We start from the raw sequence: 21,752 nt of genomic DNA, 5'->3' as shown, positions 1-21,752 counted from the left end.
ATTAGTGACTCTAGGCTTAACTATTTACGTAACTGGTTTCATGCTCTCTTGGCAGTTCCATTACATTTACCGCTGCCATTCACCCCTGAATAATTGGGGATTCTACACTCCCCATGTCCTCCTACCCATTCTAAACTCATTCCTTCTGCTCATGCTCTTCTAAAAAAATCAGTTAGAGGGGCTCTAGAGCTCACTAGGTTTGTGTCCTCATTTGTCAGGTCGGAACAAGAGGTCAGAGTGGAAAGGACACCAGGACCACAGTGGAAGTTACGACAAACCTGGGTTCAGCATCCAGGTCTCTGAACTCCCCATCTACCTCATTCCCCATTGCCTCCCATGTCTGCTCCCCTGCCAAGGGACAGGGGACCCACAGGCAGCATGGACTCTCCTGCCAGGGCTCTGTCCACATAGAACAAAATACCATTTATTTCCAGCTCACCCCATGCCACTTAGCGTGTTGCTATGTGCTTCTGCATAGCATTTCCCTGAATCTCCCTCCATGAAGAGGTGTGACCACCGTCCCCAGTTTATAGATAAGGAAATGAGCTCAGAGTCATGAAGGGATTTTCCCAAAGATGCAAACCTAGTATGTGACGGAACTGATTCAAACCAGAACTTTGGGGACATTTCTGATCTCTCCCTTGCTGGGACTAACAATAAGACCCTCAGGAAATCTATTTAAAACATTCAACCTGGAGGTTGTATTCTCTCCTATATAGTGGGATAGTCTTTGGCTAGTGCCACACAGTGGGCTAAATCTTTGGCAGGGTCTTGCTCCTTCCTGCCGTTGCTTTGGCCCTGCTATGTGTAATGCCCCTCAGGGTCTAACCCTTGAGTGACTTCCACTCTTGAAGACCTAGGGAAAGCTTGGTCTTCTCCAGATGCTGGGGTCAGAGCAAAGGCCCCTAAAACATGAATGGAGAGTAGGGTGGTACTGGGGGAGAATTATGCAACAGAGTGAATATTGTAACTGGCTTTTTTTTCAGGGCCTGGGTGTCTGCAGGCCCAGGCACTGGGGCTAATTGTTGCAGGCAATTAATAACTTGGATTGTATTCACTCTGGCACAGGCTTCTTGTTTCCTTGGAGGAGGCAGGCAAGGCTGGGAAAAGAGTGCTAGGTCTGGCTGCTTGCAGAATTCTGGAGGTAGGAGGAGAGGGTTGCCATCTGTCCGGCCTCCCCCAGGCCCTGTCTATCCCAGTCTGGCCGTATCACCTTTCTCCAGACCTTTCTATCTTCTCTTGAATTATTGGCCCCTCTACCCTGTGCCCCCCATAAGTTCACACTCACCTCCTGAACAGAGCTCCAGGGAGAAGGAGGAAAGATGGTGCCTTGGTAGAAGCTCAAGATTGAACCCAGGGAGGCCTGGGTCCAACCCAACTCTTCCACTAACTTCCTACATGACCTTGAGTCAGAAATTCATTCACCATGAACACGGGCAAGTTTCCTGAGCTCTTTTGCACCCATTATATCAAATAAAGTGCAGTCAACCCTGAAAGTCATGGAAAGAGGGAATGATCATTCTACCCATCTCTATATATAACTATAACAACATATAACTATATATGTGACTAATTGTCAGATGGTTGCCTATAAATCCGTGCTCCACCTCAGCTGAAAAGATCATTGCCGGCATATTATAGGCACAGATCATTATACTCCCATTTTGCAGCCGAGGAAACTGAGTCTCAGAGAAATGAAGTGACTTATCCAAGGTCATAGAGTTAGTAAGAGACTTCTACATCTAGAGCTTTTTTTCCAGCACACCCAAGTCCACTTGCCTCTATTCAACGGTTTCCTGGAGAAGTGAGACTAGAAGTTGGGGCCAAGAGCTCCAAAGTCAGTGTGTTAGCAGATTGAAGAAGTAATTACTTTTAAATGCAATTATTCTATTCCTTGATGCTGGAACAGTAGAACAACTGTCTTAATCTACCATATTTTTCAGGATAAACAATTCCAACCCTCTCCATATACTCTTCCCCTGAGCTGCTCAACCATCTGCTGAGAGACTTGGTTTGTACACAGTTCATCTCATCAGGGGTGGGACAAAGAAGTGAGAAGGGTTATGGTCACCTTCGGCAACACACCTCCAGGCCTTCTCTTGCTCAGCAGGCCATCATCATCATCATCACCACCACCACCACCTAATATTTATTTAGAGCTTGGTTTGTGCCATACACTGTGCTAAATGCTATTTGTGCACTGAGATTTACTCATTTAATAAACTCTTTATAATCACTACTATGAGATAAGTACTTCTCCCACCCCCATTTTATAGACAAAATAACTGAGCTCAGCAAGGTGAAGTGACTTTCCCAAGGTCACACAGCTGGTAAGGGGTGGAACAGAAACATGGCTTTATTGGGAGTGGTGGACTCAGAGATTGGGCTCAGAGGCCCTACTTCAGACATAGTTGGAGAGAAAATGAAAACAGAAATAAAGGGATGGGAACGAAGGACAAAGCAGCCCTTTATAGCTCAAACACCTTACAAAAGAAGCTTTCAATTAGTCCTGAAGACAGAGTATAAGGGAAGACGCTTATCGGCACCAAGAGGCATTTAAATCAGATCCAGGAAGAACTTCCAGCAGACAGCACTGGAGTGGCAGAGGGGGTGGGGAGGTGGGGGGGTTAGGGGGTAAGGTGGGGGGACGGACTGTGGGGGATGGAGAATCTCAGTCTCTGCCACCTTTCTGTTGGGCAGATCACTGAGGCTTCAGGGAGGTGCCCTGAGGTTGGGCAGGGATCTCTGAGTCCAGCATCCCCAGTCCCCCATAAACACTCGTCCTACAGGCAGAGTGGGGAGTGGAGGGAAGGAAGTCTGAGGATGACGCCCCGCGAGGAGGTTTCTCATGACTTTCCAAGCCCGCACCAGCTACGGCTGCCACCACCAGTTCCACTTTATGGCAGGCATATTTCAAAGGCCCGGTTCCATTTGCATTTTTAAAACTCTGCTGATGGCCTGGGAAAATTGTATCCTTTCAGTGTTCTCGGGCACCACACTCCCTACCTCCTCCCCCACTCCGTGGGCCTCTGCCTCTGCATCCTCGGTACCCAGAAATCCCTGGACAAGGGCAGAGCAAGCCCATCTCCCACTGGAGATCATCTGGAGACCCCTGGAGGCAGCAAGGACTTGGAGCAGGGTGTGGCCAAATTGGCCACAGCTGTGGCTAGCTAGGTGGCATGAAGCTAGGACCCCCATCCGGTAAAAATAGTTCCCAGGGGAGCGGGGACAGTGTCCCCAGGTGTGGGCCAAGGGTGGCACAGCACCATGGGGGCTCCCCAGTGGCGTTCCCTGTGGATCTGTCAGACTGAGAGCAACAGTGCAGGAGGCTTGGAGAACTTTGAGGAGGCTCCTGGAAGCAGCCATCAAACCAACTGAGAAGAGTAAGCCATTCACCCAGCAAAGAAAACCCTTTGCTCTCAGCTGGGCTTGGGAACACACTTTGTATCTCCCCTATTGCTCCCTTAAAAACCGATCTTTTCTCTGTTCTCCTTCCTCCCACCCTCTCCCATAGCTTCACATTTCCTGGCTTCCTTCTGGGATGTGGCAAGAGAGACCAGAAGTGTGCACCGTGGCGCTAGGTCTGTTCCTTTGTACTCCTATGTCAGATTTGGCCACTGATCTTGGGGGCAGAAACACACATACTCCCCACTTCTCAGGAGAGGCCTTCTGTCTCTGTCTCCCTCCCCTCCCAGCTCAGGGTGGCACCCTTGGAGTCAGGAGCTGCTTCCAACCCTAAATGTCTTCAAGGCCAGATGACGCCACTGGGAGTCTCCTAACAGGCTTGGCTAGTCTGGCAACAGCTCCCCTGAGGATCCTGAGCACATGGGGAGTGAGTGCTGGGGCAGGGACACTGGCTCGGGCCATTTGCTTCTGCATAGATGAGCTCTCAAGGCATCCAGGGTCATAAATACCAATGTGTCCAGTTGGCAGTGAGCCAGTGGGTACAGCTCCCAGGGACTGGACACCACAGAGCAGGAATGGTAAGTGAGCCACAGACCAGGAGCTCCACTCAGCACCTTAACATTAGAGGTGCCCTCAACTCAGTTTTCCTCTTTTAAAGCGAAGGGCTGGAGAAACTGGCATGGGTTGAGTACCTGTGTGTGGGTATGGGGCTTGGTGTTTCATTTTAGAACTCTCTCGTGTTCTTATCTCTCCCAGAAGCTGGGAACTTGCTGCAGGCTGAGTTGGGTTTCCCCCATCTCTGCCTTCCCTGCTCCTCTCCGCACACACTCTGAAGATGTATGATAAACTGGCTCACCCCTCACACAACAGTGGTGGTGGCCTCCCTTCTTCCTGGCTTCTCTAAGTAAAACCTCTCCATTCTGCAGCTGGGGTGCTGTGGCTACCCCGCTTTTGAGGCGACCCCCTCGGCTCTCCCCCAGTGACACCAATGCTGATGCCTTCTGAGTCCTCATGGAGAGAAATGGGCCAGGCACTGGTCTTTGCTGCCCGGCCCCTTCTCCTTGTGGCCTTTCGGACAGGGGTGTCAGGCAGACCACGTGCAAGAGCTGGAGGGATGCCCGGTCCCAGGGGCTGGCATGGCTCTGGGCTCTGGTGCCAGAAAGGTGGATGAAGGAGGGAAGGAGGGACGGCGCCAGGAGCCCGGGTTTGGCAGCTCCCTCTGGAGAAGACCCGGGGATGCCCTCGAGTGTCCAGGCGGCTGGTGATCTGCCAAGGCTGTGCGGACGGGGAGACAGGAGCTCAGGCGGGAGAGACCTGCGGACCTAGGAAACTTGGGGTCGGAGAAGGAGTCACGGCCTGGGCCGTTTGCAGAGGCGTGCATCGACCCCCAGGGGTCGCTACGCCGCTCGCAGCCCCGCCCGCCGGCATTGTGAGCCCGGTTGTACCACCGCGCAGCTCCCGCGGGGGGAGCGGCGGCCACCGCGGCGCCCGGCGGCGGGCTCCAGAGACAGCAGTGAGCGGCGGATCGCAGGCCCTCACCGGCCACTGACGCGAGGCCAGGCGGCGCGCAGGCCGGAGGCACCAGTGGCTGGGGGCGGTGCAGCTCAAGAGCCTGCCCCAGACACCCCCATACCCCGTGGTAGGAGCCGGGACCCAAACAAAGGCGGGCGGCGAATAAAAGGCGGCGGCAGAGCTGAGTGCTTGGGTTGTGCGCTGGGGACCAGGATCAGCATCAGGCTGTGCGCGGTCTGTGCTCTCTGGAGCGGAGTGGGGAACCCCGGCCTCCTGCAGCGCCGAAGAGCTTCTCCCTGAGACTTCCGCGAGGGGACAAGTCCTCACGGCGGGGTGGCCGAGCCCCCAGCCCCTCCGGTGTGCCTCCTTCCCGCGCCCGCGGCTCAGCCAGCTCAGCTTGGCAAGCCGAGGTGAGTGCGACGGCCGCTGGGCGCCATCCGGGTCGGGGCTGGGGGATGCATTGCTCAGAGGAAGGGGCAAGCCCTCCGCGCCGCCCCCACCCCGGCCTGCGCGGGGCTGTGTGTGGAGTTCTCTTGCTCTCCGGCCAGCCTTGGGTGCAGGCCTTGGCTTCCCCGGGAAAGCCAGCTGATGGTGGGCAGAGCCCGGAGCTTGCCCCCGCGGCCGGGCCCCAGCTCCGCACCAACTCCTCCCGGGGCCGGAGCAGCTTCTTCGTTGTGCATGGGTCAGTTTGATGTCCACAGTTGGCGAGATTTCCGATCTCCGGGGAGGCTTCCGACCTCCAGCCCCCTGCTTGTCCTCGCGGGTGGATGACTGATTCCGTAAAAGTTGAGTGTAGGTCTAAAAGCCGCCCGGGATCCGGCTCTCGGCCCGGCTAGAGCGGAGGGAGGAAAAGGTTAATGACCTCCTCTCCATCCACTCCCCACCTTAGCTCACTTGTGCTTTCGGCCGGACATTTCCCGAGTCCTGGAAAGCAATTAACCTGGCTGCAGGTCCAGTTGGGCGCGCGGGAGCTCTGGGGCAGACTGGGCGGGCGATGGAAGCCGAGCGCGATAGGGTCCCCGGGCCCTGCCGAGACGCGAGTGAAGGTGGAGGTGGGCTGAGCAGCGGGCAGTGGCGGCGCTAAGCTTGCGGTAAGATCCCTGGTGTGAGTGGCGCGGAGTCCCGTGAGCCAGCCCCGCCGCTGGGAGAACTTTTCGCAACTCCCCGGGGAGACCTGCAGCTGGACTGGGAAGGCGCCTCCAAGGAAGACTTGGAGACTTCCTTTCTGAGGCCCCTGTCTGCTCGACAGCTGGCGCCAGGCTCCTGCGGTCCCCCTGAGGCTGGGCGCAGGTGCCCTCCTGTCCACGCCCCGGGTTAGCACCGCGGACAGCGCCGCGAGCCGGCCTTGGAGACCCACAACCCCCGCGCCCGCCCACGGACCCACGGTCCTTGCGCACACTCACTCACACAGACGTACAGGCCACCTGCAAACCATCCCCACACAGACTCATAGTCCACTCATGCAAATATATATCCACTCACAGTCCACACACAGAGGGACGATCCATCCACTCACATGTGGGCAAACTCAGGTCTTCCCACAAGCACTAGCATCTGCGCGGCGTCTTCCTCCAGGTCCTGCTGTCTCTGGACATCTTTCTAAGCCCCAGACTCCAGAGCTCCTCTCTGGGTGCTCGCAGGGATACCCAGTGATTCACAGAGCTGCTCAGGCTCCCCGCACAACACACACATACAGACACACACTTCGTTGGGGTGGGGTGGGGGGGAGAAATTCCCCCCCCCTCCCATGCAGACCTGAGCAGGAAGCCCGGCATCTGCCAAATGGAGGAGGAGGCTATGGCCCAGTGGAAGCTCTGGGCAGAAGCCTGGCCTTACAGAATCTGGATTTTAGGCTCAGAATCCATTTTGCTCCGCTCACCACCCCCATGCCTGCTCCCCTTCCTCAGACCCTACTCCAGACAAATCTTCTACAACCAGGGTACACGCCCCTCTTTCTGCATCATTTTTTGTTTGCACTTTCTCTTTGTTTCCCTGCTCTGTTCTCCCCCATGTATCTCCCCCCCCCCTTTTTTTATGTCTTTCCCAGTTCTTCCTTCCCAGCTGCCTTCACTCTCTCACCAACTTTCCTTCAGCCTGGGTCTGACCCCAGTCCGTCTTTGCTCCATTCTGGACACAGCTGACCCTTAGGGGGAGCTGACTCCATTCTCCAGGTAGATTTTATGCCTCCACTCTCCTCTCTGTGAAAGTCTGACACCGCCCCCCCCTCCCTGCCCATGGCCTCAGCAGCTTCTGGCCCCTCCCTGGGAACATGTCTAGGGCCAGATGCCCCAGAGCCCCAACAGTCTCTCCAAGGGGCCAGGATTCCTCTGTTCTGGAATCACAGCAAGCCCCCACCCCATGGGGATTTTGAAGGATCTGGTACCCATGTTCTGGCTTCCCCTTTGATACCTCTTCTGCTATTGCCCTTAAAATCCAAAACCATGTTGGAAGAGCAAGAGTCCCAGTGTGATGTGGAAAGAGCACTGGAGTGGGAGTAGGGAGACCTGCATTCTAGTCTCAGCTTGGCCACAGTCTCCCAGTGTGTCTTTGGTCAAGTTATTTCCCTTCTCTGAGCCTCAGGCTTCCCATCTTTGCAAGAACAGGGCTGGCTGAAGTGACCTTCAAGGGTCCCTGTTTGGTCCTAATAATGTGGAACATGAACTCACTCTTGAGTGTGGGTGGGATTGAAAATCAGGGTTCTAACCTCAGAGGTTATAGTACCTTTCCCCCCTGCTCAAAGTACCCACCACTGGTGAATTCATCCTGTCCCCTGAATGAGGGATGTTCAGATAATTTCCTTTATAGGACCAGAGATGTCAAGTAATTTTCTTGAGGTCACATTGCTGAAGCGCATTCTCCATTGAGGCGGACATTGATTCTGCATGAACCACTGGTTCTGCTGGTGGATGCTAGGTGAATGACTGAATGAATGAATGAATAGAAGAGTAGGAACTTCAACCTGGATCTCCTGACCCTCAGAGCCTTAGAATTATGGTTTAAGCCCTTTTCTCTGACAGTTTAAACACATTTCTCTTGTCTCTTCATCTCCCCTTCACTCATTTGGTCATCCAGGCAGATGGAGTTGTCTGAGTTAAGGTCCTTCCTCCCTGAGTTAAGGTCAACTCTGGGCTGGTTGTAAATGACCACAGAGAAGGGACTCGCTGAGCACACCTTTAGAGGCCTGCCTGGTGGGTAGGGTCTTGGCAATCAGCCCCAAGTCCCTAAGACCTGGACCAAGTCAGATGTCCATGGGCAGCTGGCCAAGATCTGAGGCCAGGAGGGAAGAGAGTCACTGCTGCCATCTGACTGAGTGGCCACTTCTTACAGCCCCACTAGCTGAGTACTGCAAAACTGCCTTTACAGATGAATACAGTGAGATGCTGCAAAATGAGGTGGTTTCTGTAAGGGCAGTCTTCCAGGCCACCGTCAGTCATAAAAATAGGCACCCAAAAGTGGTGGTGGTGAAAGCAATGGTTGATAATAACATTATTGGTGTTGATATTGATTAGCCTCTTTGGTTTTTTTCCCCCTCTTTGAAATTGTTTCCCCACCTGAACCTCTTCTACTCCTCCCCCGCCCACCCAAATATGGAGAGATGGAAGGCTGGACCAGTGAGGCAGGGGTGTCTGATTGTTGGTGGATCCTAGCTGAGAGAAAGCTTGTCATTTTAAATCCTCCTCCCCCTGCCCATCCTCCCCCACCAGAGCATGTCTCCTGCCAGAGGAGCTGGGAGGAGTGTCAAAGTCTGTCAAAACACCCTTCCAAGCTGGGTTCCAAATGCAAAGCCCAGGGAAAATAAATAAAGAGGGCAGTGTCGGCCCGAAATAGAAACATGCACCAACTCACAAATATGCATGTTTTCTGAAAGTCGCATTTCACAGGCAGACAGTGGAGCTCACACTCCAGCTGCTCGACAAAGGCCAGAGGCATGGACACTGCCAGGATAGCCCAGGGAAGGGGGCAGAGCCTCCCCCAGTGAGCCAGCTCCCTGCCTGGCCAGGGGGAGACCAGAAGGCCACTCCTGCTCCTCACCAGCTGGAAGGCACATGGGTGGGAGGACGGCAATTAGCGTGTGTCTGTGTGGTCATCAAAGCTCTTTGGAAATGGGCACCATTCAAGGCTAATGGCCTCAGGTCCCCTGCCTTCCAATAGGAGCAGCAGGCTGGTAATAACAATGCCGATCATGAGGCTGCCATTTGTTGAGTACCTACTAAGTATTTACATATACTATTTCACTCAACCTTGTAGCGACCTCATGGAGTAGGGATCATTATTCCCATTTAATATACAGGAAAACCAAGGTTCAGAGAAGTAAAGAGGCTTGCCCAAGGTCATATACCTAGAAGAGGCCAAATTAGGGACAGATTTTTATGGAATAAACCCAAAGTCCCTATTTTGCCCAGTACTCTGCTTTGTTTCTGGTATTCATCCATCTATCCATTGAATGAATAGCTTTTGTCGAGAAACCATTTACATGATGATTTCCAAAAGAATGTAAATTCCTCTGCTGGCCCCAACAAGGGTGAAGTGTGAAGGGTAATGCTGTGGCCTGAGTTTAGCTCTGGCCATTTCTCAGGGACCAGGGGTGGGTACCTGAGGTTTCTGGGCCAGGGCTGGGACTGGGGGCTTTGCCTTGGCATCCTGGACTCTGTCCCTAACCATGGGAGCCCAAACCTGTCTGCCTGTGGATGGGCTCAGGTGGGAGCCCCTTATGAAGCTTGGACTAGGAAAAATGATTTAACTCTGTGAGATGTCAGGGCTTTAAGAGGCCTCTGCCGATGGGGAAGTGACTTCAGAGAGGGCAAGCTGCGAAGCATCACGCAGCAGTGCATTGGTGACAGACCCTGAATGCCAGGGAGCCAGGCTGGTGAGTGTGTGGGAAGCATCTAAGGGCCCCCAGTGAAGGAGCTGAGCCAATGCAGGCAGTAAATGTCATACTTCCTTTCCAAGGGCTGGGGTGAAATGCAGCTGTCTTTCACTGCATTTCATCCCAAGTCCTCTCCTCTGCACCCTGCACCCCCACCTCAAGCCTGACCCTGCTGACCTGCCCAGGTCCCCACCTATGTATCATCATAAACAGCAACACTAGCAAAAACAGAACTTTTTGTCATGTGCCCGGCACTGTGCTAAATGCTTTACACGCATTAATTGATGTGATCCCTACAACAACCCAGAGGTAGGTGTCCTTACTCCACTTCACAGCTGAAGGGACTGAGGCTAGAGAGGTTGACTCACCTGCCCAAGGTCACACAGCTAGCCAGGAGGTAGGTGGAGCCCACAGAGCCCCCGTTAGCAGGTTTATTCTGGGGGGTAAGGAAGGGGAAAATCCGGAACTGAAGCCAAGGGGAAGGAGGAGCTGATGGGCAGCAGCAAGCTATTTATATTACACTTCCAGGTCTTGTCACGCTTGCCGGCATTTGTGCCAGGAAGAGCTGTGTCCCTGCCAAAACCTGGAAGGAAGAAGCCTGATTCAGGGTCCTGGGACCATCCCCTGGGGAGCTTTACTGAAGCTTCGGGTCTGGGTATGTTTCTCCCTGAACTCAGGGGAGAACCCACTGGGCAGGCGGAACCCCTGGAGCATGCCCTTGATTCTGGCATCCTGCTTCCTTCCTTTGTTCCTCCCTCCGAGGGAACCGGACTGGGAACCTGGGAAATTCAGAAAAAGCCATCACATGGCAGATCTAGGGTCTTGCTGTATGCAGTGAACTTGACCATTGGAAATGAGGAGGTGGTGGGGACAATGAGAAGGAGTGGCTTGGATTCAGATGCCAGCAGGTGCCATCTAGGTCTCTTATAGGGGATGCTCCTTGGAACCAGGGAGTGATGTCCTGGGAGACAGTGTCCAGAGGCTTAAACCTCCTCTACCAGGAAGAGTCTTCTCCTTAACCCCCCACCTCCATCCCACAAGTGTCTGCCTGGGCAGCCCCATTGTGTGCCAGGCACTGGGTACAGAGGTGGAAAAGCCTGTCTCGTCCTTGTAGGGCTCACCAGAGTCTCCCATCCCCACCCAGCATCTCCTGCCTAGAGCAGAGGTGATGATGGATGAAAGCGATGGCTCCTCTAGGTCCCCTACCAGAAGTAGAAGAGGGACCCAGGTGTCCTCTGGGGCTCAGACGACATGATCCAAGCAAGTCATTCCTGGGTCAGGAGAAAAGTTTCCCATGGGTGGTGCCTGCAGCACACTTGGGTGCTCTTCCCAGCTTGATGTCTTGGCGGGAGATGGGGTGTGGTAGAGAAGGCTCATCCCTGCCCAACCATCTGCCCCAGATATCCGACACACATCCTGGCACCTGGACAATACATCCTTTGCCAAACCTTCTTTTTTTTTTTTTAAGTTTTTTTTTTTTTTTTAAAGATTTTATTTATTTATTTGAGAGAGAGAATGAGAGAAAGAGAGAGCATGAGAAGGGGGAGGGTCAGGGGGAGAAGCAGACTCCCTGCCGAGCAGGGAGCCCGATGCGGGACTTGATCCCGGGACTCCAGGATCATGACCTGAGCCGAAGGCAGTGGCTTAACCAACTGAGCCACCCAGGCGCCCCGCCAAACCTTCTTAATAGAGGACACGTGACTGCCAGCTGGAAGCCACTCCTATCACGGAGGAGAATGTGGTGATCATCTTGTCTCTGGGGAAGGCGGCTTAGATGGGGCTGAGTTGGGCAAAGCGTTTGGCAAACTGGTGTTCCTGGGATGTTCGGGGAGGAGCATGTGTCCCTCACCCCCATTCTGGCCTTTGCACTGTCCTGGAGGATATCTCATGTTCTTGGCTGGGAGAGCTCTGCGAGGTGACCACTCCGATGACGAAGATGATGATGATGATGATGATGATGATGATGATGATTCTAATAACAGCCAACATATTTGGAAAGTTTACTACTTGCCAGGCACTGGGCTTAGAGCTTTATAGATATTACAGCTTCATCTTCATACCTGCCCTATGAGGGCATCACTGTTAGTATTCCATTTTGAGGATCAGCAATGTGAAATGCAGAAAGATGAAGCAGCTTGCTGATGAGCAGTGGAATGTGGGCAGGCTGCCCTCAGGGGCCATAAGCACAGCCACCATATGATGATTGAGGCCTTGCTTTGGCCTTTATATTAACTTGATTTGGGTCTCTAAAGATTGCAACCCAAGTACCTTTGGATCCTTCAGTAATCTGAGAAATTTTTACATATGGGGCTGTGTCCTGGTTGACAGGGCGACATGCATAGACCATTTGCTTCCTGACTGCCAAGCATCCAAACAGATCATGTTTCAGATGCCCAGATGTGTGCAACATCTGGCAGACTGGCAGGACTTGTCTGGCTTTCCTCCAGATGTCTCCCCCTTTCCATTCTGTGTAGACACAGCTGGGACTTGGATCCCTCTGGACATGACCGAATGTGTGAAATCCCTGGTTGAAAAGTATTTGCTGGCTTTAAAGCATCATCTTGTGACTTCCCAAAGGCAGGATGTTGGTTTCGGTTCCTTTCTGCCATCCAGGCCTGAGACACTGACTTAGGATAACACTGCACCATTGAGCAGGGTGGGGATGGGGCAGAGAGGGACTGAGATCCTTCAGCCCAGGTAACTTCACTGGGGTCTCTCCTGGCCTCTGGGGCTGGGAGCAGCAGTTAGTTCCTGGGGCCCTGAATCTCCCAAGCCTTTTATGGGAAAGGCAGCAGAGTTGAAGAGGGATGATAATTGGAGATCTGCTCTTCATCCCAGGCCCTCTGCTCTGACCGCTCAGCTCCGACCCTCAATTCCTGTCTCTGTAGGCAGCTGCACCTTCACAGAGTATGGACCAAGGCTAAGAGCCAGTGTCAAACTCCCCACCCTGTCAGGGGCCTCTGTGCTGGCCTCATGTGCACAGAGGTACCAGGTACCCCTCCTAGACTGACCCCTCGACCCCCGACTATAGGCACCTGAGCTATCCATCATCAGTGTAGCCAGGAAGCCCTTCCCCGGAGCCACTGACCTGCAGGCACTGAAGCTGCGTTTCCACCTAGACACCCAAGTTGATGAACTTGCTTGTTAGTCCATGATGCTTCTCTCCTCTCTTCCCTGGAGCCAGAGCTGTGCCTAGACTGCGGCCAGATAACTCTGGGGGCAGACACTGTGAGAGAGACAGAGAGAGACAGGGAGAGAGCAAGGAGGAGCTGACATGTGTGCACACCAGTGGGGGTCAGGAAGGCTGACTCCACATCCCGGAGAGTTTTCAACATGTAAGACTCAAAATCGAATATAGTGAGAAGAGTATCAAGCTTATCAGAAATCTGGTACAAATAAATCCCTTTACTTCCTTTAGCCTCCGTTTTCTTGTTTGCAAATTAGAAATAATTCCTAAGACTTGGAAACCCATATGAAAATGATCTACAAGCTGTTAAGTTGCTGCATGGACACAAGATCATTCAGTCCCCCAGGATGAGAGGGCAGGGCGAGCGGTGGCTCTGGCCTGGGGACTCAAGGGCCCAAGCAGCCTCCAGGATCTCCTTGCTGAGCTCCTTGATGAGCTTTCATCCGGTGCTGGCCTTCTTGGCCCTCTGCAAACCCAGCAGCAGGGGCTGGGGGAGCCCCTAGGGTTCAGAGGGAACATTTGCCCTGAGGTTTCTCCCTTTTTTTCCAGGCAATCAGACTGGGGTCCAAGCCTTCCTAGAACTCCAGCCCAAACCAGTCGTGGTGGCCTCTCTGTGGGTTTGAGCACTTTGCATTATGTGCTTTGTATCTTTCAGCTTCCAGTTTACCCCCAAGCTTGTCTTTTGTGGTGTGGGGCTAAGAAGGGTCTTGCAATGTCCCTGGACCCACAGACGTGGTCTGGGTGTGCTGGGGGGAGGGGAGGGATAGTCTCCAAAGCCGCCCCCAGAGCTAAGACCCAACAGGCGGCCACCTGCTGTGTCCCAGCAAAGCTGCTGACACTGAGCACACGCATGTCCCCGGGCCCCCCAGTTACACAACAGCTTCCGAATGGGATGAATGGGAGCCCTCTCCCCATCCGTTGTCTCCCCGTCTTGGGCAGAGACTGAGAATCCAAAGGGGGAGGGCTTGAGAGCATCTCTCCTCAGATGGGGACCACCGTTCAGGGGTATTAAGTGACTTGCTCTGAGTCACACAGCAGGTCAGTGGCGGGGGCATCCCTACTCCCAGGCCCTGGGGCCGCTTTTACTGCCCAGATGGGCATCCCCTGCTCCTGCCTCCTTCCTTGTCCCTGAGCTTTGAGCTGCGGGGAGAGCTGGCTGGAGCCAGAGATGGTAGGGGAATTGTTCTACATATTTGTTAATCAGGTCTCAGAGAGAGAGAAGGACCCCAAGCTCATCATCCACGAAGGAATCCAATTTGGCTTTTATGGCCATGGCTATTGGTCATATTTTGTGGGGATCTTTTTATTTTTTTTATTAGCCCAGCAGAGCAGTGGGTCCTCCGGGTTCACACTGAAGTCCAGACAGCGGCCAGGACTTGGGACTGGGGGTGGGGAAGAGATGGTGGGAGGGGGACAGGCTGGCCAAGGCATGTAGTGAGGGTTTTCAGGAACCTTCTGACCCTTCAGGCAAGGGGTGCCTGGGGGCCTGGCTATATTTTATGGGCTCTGTAAGCGTTACTGGTTTTATTAAGCTTCCATTGCCTTTTCTTTAGAGATGCCAAGGCTGCTTGGCGGGCTCCAGGAGCCAGGACTGATGGGTCTGGGCCATGAGGCCTGAGTTCTTAGATGACAAGAGGTGGAATGGGGTGGGGGCAAGAGTGGGTGAGTCTGGGTGTAATTCCCCCTGCCATAGAGCACAGAGGCTAAAATGATGGGCTCTGACACTGGCCTGCAGAGGCCCGGACCCCAGCACCCCATCCCTGCCCACTGCCTCGTAGAGCTGAGGCTGGATCAGAGATGACATAAATAAATGAAGTGGCTAGCACTGGGCACATGGCATTGCTTGGTGGATGCAGGGCTCCCTGCCCAAGCCCCTCGCACAGCTTCTGCCAGACAGTAAGCCCTTGGCCCTCTATTTTCTTTCACTGCTCGTTGAAGAGCTGGTTGGCAGATCTGGGCATCCTGTTTGTATCCCTCTCTCTGGACATAAAGTCCTGGCCCAAATGCCATTATTTCTTCCCTCCCCACGGCTGGAGGAAGAGGCGCTTGGAGGAGTGAGCCCTGGCCAGAGATCCGGAAGCCTGAGTCCATCCTCAGGATCAGGAGTGTGGCGAGCCTGCAGAGAGGCAAGTGTGAGCCCCAGGGTGGGGAACACCAACGGCTAGACCACCTGCTGGAAGAAGTCTCTGGGGACTGGGGAGGGTGACCAGGGCAGCAGGGTCTTTCAAAGAAGGATCCTGGACCATCTGCAACAGAATCACCTGGGGAGGTGGTGTGACTAGATTCCTGGGCCTCACCATCCCCCCACCCCCCGCGCCCAGAGTCTGATTGACTGGATCTGGTGTCTGGCCTAGAAGTTTGTGTTTTAACAGGTGCACCTGGTGCCTGACCCATGTTAAAGTCTGAGGGTCTAGGAGGTAGAGAATGAGAGTTGGCTCCAGCCATGAGCAGGGGCCGGATTTGGGGCTCTCCCCATCTCTGAAGCTCATCACCATCATACTAACAGCTGTGACTCAGCAAGCTGGGTGTCACCATTGCCATTGTACAGATGAAGAAACTGAAACCCCAGGCCCCCCGCGGGTGGCAGAGCTAGGGCTCGAGCCCAGGTTTATCCGACTGCAAAATCCATGCTTAGCTCCCCACCGCCACCCCCCAAAATCAGGCCCTGGTGCTCTCAGTACCCCATATCCTTCTTGGCGGTGGGGGACCAAGTTCTGTCCCCCTGAGCCCACTAGAGAGAACACAGAACGGGAGAGGGCAGCAGTGCTCCTGTGACCATTAATACTGGATTCCTCTGGTGCTGGCTGGGACGTTTCCCCAGGTGATATATTGACCAGAGCAAAGCTTGTTTGCCGGGTATATATTGAGCTGTTGGGCTTACGAGTCAGTGTCCAGTTTCCTCACCAGCTGTCAACCCGGGAGGCCAGCTGTCCTTCACACACTCTATCTCCGCAGCTCGCCCTGCTCTGGGAAATGAGGGGCTGGACAGGCTCGCCGCAGAGTCCCTGCTGACTCCCTCTCCCACCCCTCCTGGCTCCCGATAAATAAGCCCAGATTTTCTTTGTGGGAAGTGGTCATGTGCATCCCTCTGAACTTCCTGCCCTCTGCTGGCACATTTAGCTAATGAGGCTGGTGTTTCTTGGGGGGCAGGAGGTCTGAAGGGGCATAGGTGTAGGTGTTTGATTCAGCAACAGCTACAAAGCCAGGTTTCCCAGGGGCTGGGGGCAGGGAGGATGGGGGTGGGAGATTTAGGGTGTTCTTGCTGAGGGAAGGGCTCAGACGCCCTGAGAGCCACCTAACCTCGCCCCTCCCTCTATAGATTTGGAGGGCATTCCCTGGCTCCTTAGCCATCTTCATTTGAGATGCTGGGTAAGACTTGCGGCTTTTTGAGAGAAGACTCTAGGAGACATCTAAGATCTAGCTGCTAGGCTGGAGCTCCTTGCCTCACCTCTACTTTCCCTCTGGGGAAATTGTATTAGAAAGAAACAGAACCAATAGGATGTAGATAGATGGATGGATGGATAGATAGATAGATAGATAGATAGATAGATAGATAGATAGATAAAATAATTGGCTTACATAAGTATGGAGACTAAGAGGTCCCACGGTCTGCAATTGGCAAGCTGGAGACCCAGGAGAGCCGATGGTGGAAATTCCTGCCTGAAATCCAGCAGAGTTGAGACCCAGGAAGAGCCGATATTTTAGGCCGAGTCTGAGGGCTGGAAAAGACCAATGCTCTAGCTCCAGCAGAAGTTCCCTCTTACTCAGCCTTTTTATTCTCTTCAGGTCTTCAACTGATTGGATGAGGCCCACATTAGGGAAGGCCTTCTGCTTTACTCAGTCTCCACACCCACACATTGGTCCAAGTCTGGACATCCCATGGCCCAGCCACATAAAGTTAACCACCAACCCATGTTCCCATCAAAGGGAAGACCAGGCTTCCGAGACTGGTGGAGACTTCCTTTAAGTCATGCCTTGAGCTGTCACGTACCAGAAGCAGAATTGCTGACACCTGAGTGATTTCCAGCCTTGTGGGGCTCGTGTGGGCTTGCTAAAGAGCTGTAGGTTTCCTCCATGGGTATTGACATCTCAGCTCTCAAGGAACTTAAGGGCTACCTGGAATGGAGAAAAGATCATGGGCTTCAGAATCCGAAGACCTGAGGTTCAAACTCTAGTTTCACCCCTTATTACCTGTGTGACCCCAAGGGAGTCACTTAACCTCTCTGTTTATTGTGCTGTCACATGGGGAAGCTTGTAATGCCTCCTTTGCAGGGCTGATGTGAGTACGAGAGAGGGTGGATAGAGCACCTGCCACATGGTAGACATGCAGCTGATTATTAAACTATGATTATCTTAATGGGTGGCAGTTTCTGCATTGTGCCAGTTGGACTCTTGGCTTCACCCCATCAGTGTGATTCGGCCCCAATTTCACCACCATGTCTCTAATACTTCTGCAGCCTCCTGAGATGGAGTGCCCCAGTCTCGGAGAAGGGCTTGGGATTCGGGATGGCAGGCACATAGCTGGGGCATCTGGAGGGTGGCAGACTCTCAGAAGATGGGGCATTAGGACTTAGGACATCGCTGCCCAGGAGGGACCGCCCTTCTCCTGTCCTCCCTTCTCTGCCTCAGATGAGCTGAATTCACCAAAGGACCAGACCCAGAATCAGGAAGCAGAGAAGAACACAATGTCCCCGCTCCAGCATCAGGGGAAAATGGGACTGTTCAGCTCGAACGATCTCATTTTGAACTTGCGCCCAAATCTCTCAGCCGAAGGGTAGGAGAATCAAAGACCCCGAGATGTTTCCAAGGACCACTGTTGCTGCATCAGGGAGACAAAACACCCCGAGACAGGAAGAAAAAGCTGATCAGCTCCTAACTGCTGTTAAATTATATAGACATATACGTATTTTAAGTCGAATCTGCATGTCTAATGTGATCTTTTTTATTACATTTTAACAGTCTGGCTGAGGTAAGGGAATGAAGAAGGAAGGTTTCTGTCACCCATCGTGGGGAGGAGGGAAGTTGTAACTAGGGCCGAAGGCAGCCTCTGGTGTGGGGCCACATCCCTGGGAGCCACTCTGCAGGAGAGCAAGGAGGGGGCTGGGAGTGTCTGTGAAGCAACATCGCCTCCCACCAAAGCCCCATTCTGTCCAGGTAGGGGAGTCCACCTAGCTTGGGACTTGAAGAATGCTTCTTTCCCTAGACCTTAAAAATAGCTTCCCCATTTGGCTCTTTGGGTGCACATGCCTGGTTGTTTCTGGGGACTGCCAACCCCCCTCCCCACCCCCCCGCCCAGAATCTGGCGATGGAGCCGACTGAGCCCTCCAAGCCAAGAGTCCCGGCTCTGCCACTCACTCGCTCTCAGAGGTGGCCAGAATTGAACTCTGGGCCTCCCAGGAGCCCATGAGCCAAAGTGGACATACATCCACGAAACAAGCTCTCCTCCCTTCTCTTAGGAGAAGCGAGTGGGGCAGCTGCCTACAAGAAATGGTAGACCCTTGGAGCCTGGAAAGGAAGAACCTGGCCTTACCCAATAAGGGTAACATCGCCTCCCACCAAAGCCCCATTCTTACCGAATAAGAACTTGGGTAAGTCCCTTCTCTTCACTGGATCTCAGTTTCCCTAGCTGGAGGATGAAGGAGTTGGACTGGCTGCACTCTGGTGTCCCTTCTGGGCCCAGTGAGCCATGATCTACTCCCTGTTCATTTTAAAGGCCCTTCTGTTCATCTCAGGGGAGCAGGAGATTTCCACACTTGCTCACTCATTGGGCATTCTCCAGGTCCTTCTGCTGTCTAACGAGGGTCTTTCCTGCTGCAACTTGGTCACCCCTCCTCATTTTCTCTCCTTGGTAGACAGAACCCTCCTCCAAGGCTGATTATAGTAACTCCTCAAAGAGTTGAAGGCTGTTAGCAAAATCCCTTCCATGCATATACACACACATTCTATTTTTAAATAACAGTTATTTCTCACTCTAGAAGTAAGGCTGCACCTGATCACTGCAGAAAAAATTGGAAATAGACAAGTATAAAAAAGAAAATAAAAATCACCCATAATCCTCCCAGACCGAGATAACCACTATAAATGGGTTTTTTTTAATGCATATACACGTGGAATTATTTTTTCTGTTATAAAATTGAGATTATGCTTCAAATGTGTCTTTGGGTTGTCCCACACCTGGCCCTTAAAACTGGGCCAGGTTCTTCCCTTCCAGGCCCCAAGGGTCTACCATTCCTTGTAGGCAGCTGCCCCACTCGCTTCTCCCAAGAGAAGGGAGGAGAGCTTGTTTTGTGGATGTATGTCCACTTTGGCTCATGGGCTCCTGAGAGGCCCAGGGTTCAATTCTGGCCACCTCAGAGTGTGTGTGTGTGTGTGTGTGTGTGTGAGTGACAGAGACAGAGCGGGCGAGGAGCAGAAGCAACCCCCAAGGGCCCACCCTAATGGAAGACCATAAAGGCACAATGGAAGTTGGCGCCGGGCACTGTGGAGCTCTCCTTAGCTCCTTTCCATGGAGCAGCTGGAGCTCCTTGCTAAGCTATCAGTTCCCATCATTTGAGAAAGGAAAATAAATGTGCAGTTTGCTGCGCACCCTGTGGAAGGGCCCGAGGAGGTGGTTGCCCACTGCGCATCACTGTCAGCCCCCACTTGCCAGCTGGGCCTCCCTGGGTTTGGGGAGGGTCTCTCAGATCTCACCCACCCTTGTCGGCCTGCAGACTAGGACTCCTCTGCAATTTCTATGGATGTCACCGCTAGAAGGACCTGGCTCTTCACCATCCCAATGCCAGATGGGCGAGACAGGGCCCCAAGAAAAGAGGGACATGCCCAAGGCCACACAGAAATTTGGTGGCTGAGCGAGGCCTGCAGCCCTGGTGGCCGACTACCAGTCTGGTATCATTTCCCACATGGCAGCTTTTCTTTCCAGGGGTGGACTGAGAAGGTGGGCATGCGGGTGGGAGGGCAATAGACAAAGAACTCATCAAGTCCACTTCTTGCTTGTCTGTTTCATCCTCTTCAAGATCCTCCCCCCCTGCCCCCAGGCAGAAGTAACCACACTCTTGGCCATATGTTTATATTGTTTGGTGACCATCCTCTGTCCAGGGGGAAGTCTTATCTAATATCTAAGTCAGATTCTCCAGAGATTCCTTTGCCTTCTTTCATTCAACAATATCTGTTAAGCACGATCACCACCCCCTGCCCCCCACCGAGTACTTTAGGCCACATGGAACCCAGCAGGGAACATAACAGCGAAGTCCCTGATCTCTTGGAGTTCATGTCTACCCAGCTGTGGGGCTCTCACTGGGAGGCAGAATGGCTGTGCCCAATTTTCTGGTCACTTAAATCCAGCAAATGTTGTCTGCAGGGCATGGAGTCACACATGGGGGACAGGGATTCATTGTAATTGTTCCAGTTACTGTTACTATGTCAGCAATCATCCCCAAACTTAGTGATGTATGACAACCAATGCATTATGCTCATGGACTTTCAGGACAGGGTGCAGGAGAGGGTGGCTTAGCTCTCCTCCACAGTACCTGGGTCTCAATTGGGAAGACTTGAAGGCTTGGGTTACTCCTTGACTGGAGGTGTCTTTACCCACGTGTCTGGTGGTTGATGTTGTCAGCAGGAGCTCCTACGTGTGGTTTCTCTGCCTGGGCTTGTCTGGACTTGCTCCCAGTGTGGCAGCTGGCTTCCAAGGACAAAGTGTCCCAAGAGAGCCCAGGGGAAGCAGCCTCTCCCATTGTCTCAGAAGTCTCAGAGCACCACTTCTGCTGTGGTCTCAACACCACCACCATCCCCATGCCCCCGGATTCAAGGGGAAGGAATGCAGACATTAATTCTGGACGGGAGAAATCTCAGTCATACCATGAGAAAAGCACAGGAGATAAGAGAGATTGCTGTGATCATCTGTGGCAGATGCAATGGGCCACGTGGGTCTGGCAGGAGTTCACAGCCTTTGGGGAGAAGCAGAGTATAACAGGACAGTAGTTGTCATTTCCCAGGGACTGTGGTCAGCCTACTGTGTACATCATCCAACCACCTCTGTGAAGAGTACTGTTAGCCCCATTTTGCAGATGGAAAAACCGAGGCTCAGGAAGGCTACCCTGTCTGCCCTAAGTCATACAGCTAGGATCGGCACCCAGGTCTGTCTGCCTCCAAAGCCATAGTCTTTAACATTCTGCCTCGCCTGCCTTGTCCCTAAGTAATTTTTACCCCTGAAGTACGGTGAGAAGCTTAGGCAGGCAGCTGGGGGCTTCAGATCTGGGAAGGCTTCTTGTCAGAGGTGACACTAGAGCAAGACCTTGAAAGATGCCTTAGACTCAGACACCTGGGGAAGGGAGTGGCATTCCTGGTGGAATAGCAGTGGGTTAGAGGATCCCCCAAATCACTCGGGGAGTGCAGCTGTGATCCAGAATCCTGGCCTTGGGATGCCCCCCTACACAAACACATCAACATATTATGAACTGTACACCCCAAAAGGCTGGGGATAGGGTGGATGGACCCCAGAAAAAAGGCACAAGTGGACCCAGTCCTTCCACCATATGCCATCGGCATCCTCCTTCCAAGGCTGGGAGTGGGGCTGAGGCTCCCACCTGCCCCCACCTCCACAGGCTGACTTAGTTCTGCCCTTTGGACTCGGGGTGAGTCTGAGCTGCCTCTGGTTCACACTCGGGAGTTTCTGCTGATACAAATTGGGCCCTGGAGCAGATACCATCCCCTCGGCAGGCTTGCTTTAGGGCATGGCAAATGGAAAGTCTGATGATCTCATCATAGAAAGCTTGCATATTA

The sequence above is a fragment of the Mirounga angustirostris genome, unplaced genomic scaffold (assembly GCF_029215605.1).
Source record: "Mirounga angustirostris isolate CCGP_5_RB_7025 unplaced genomic scaffold, mMirAng1.0.hap1 SCAF_4, whole genome shotgun sequence".
NCBI classification, from domain to species: Eukaryota; Metazoa; Chordata; class Mammalia; order Carnivora; family Phocidae; genus Mirounga; species Mirounga angustirostris.
This window is presented reverse-complemented; position numbering follows the sequence as displayed.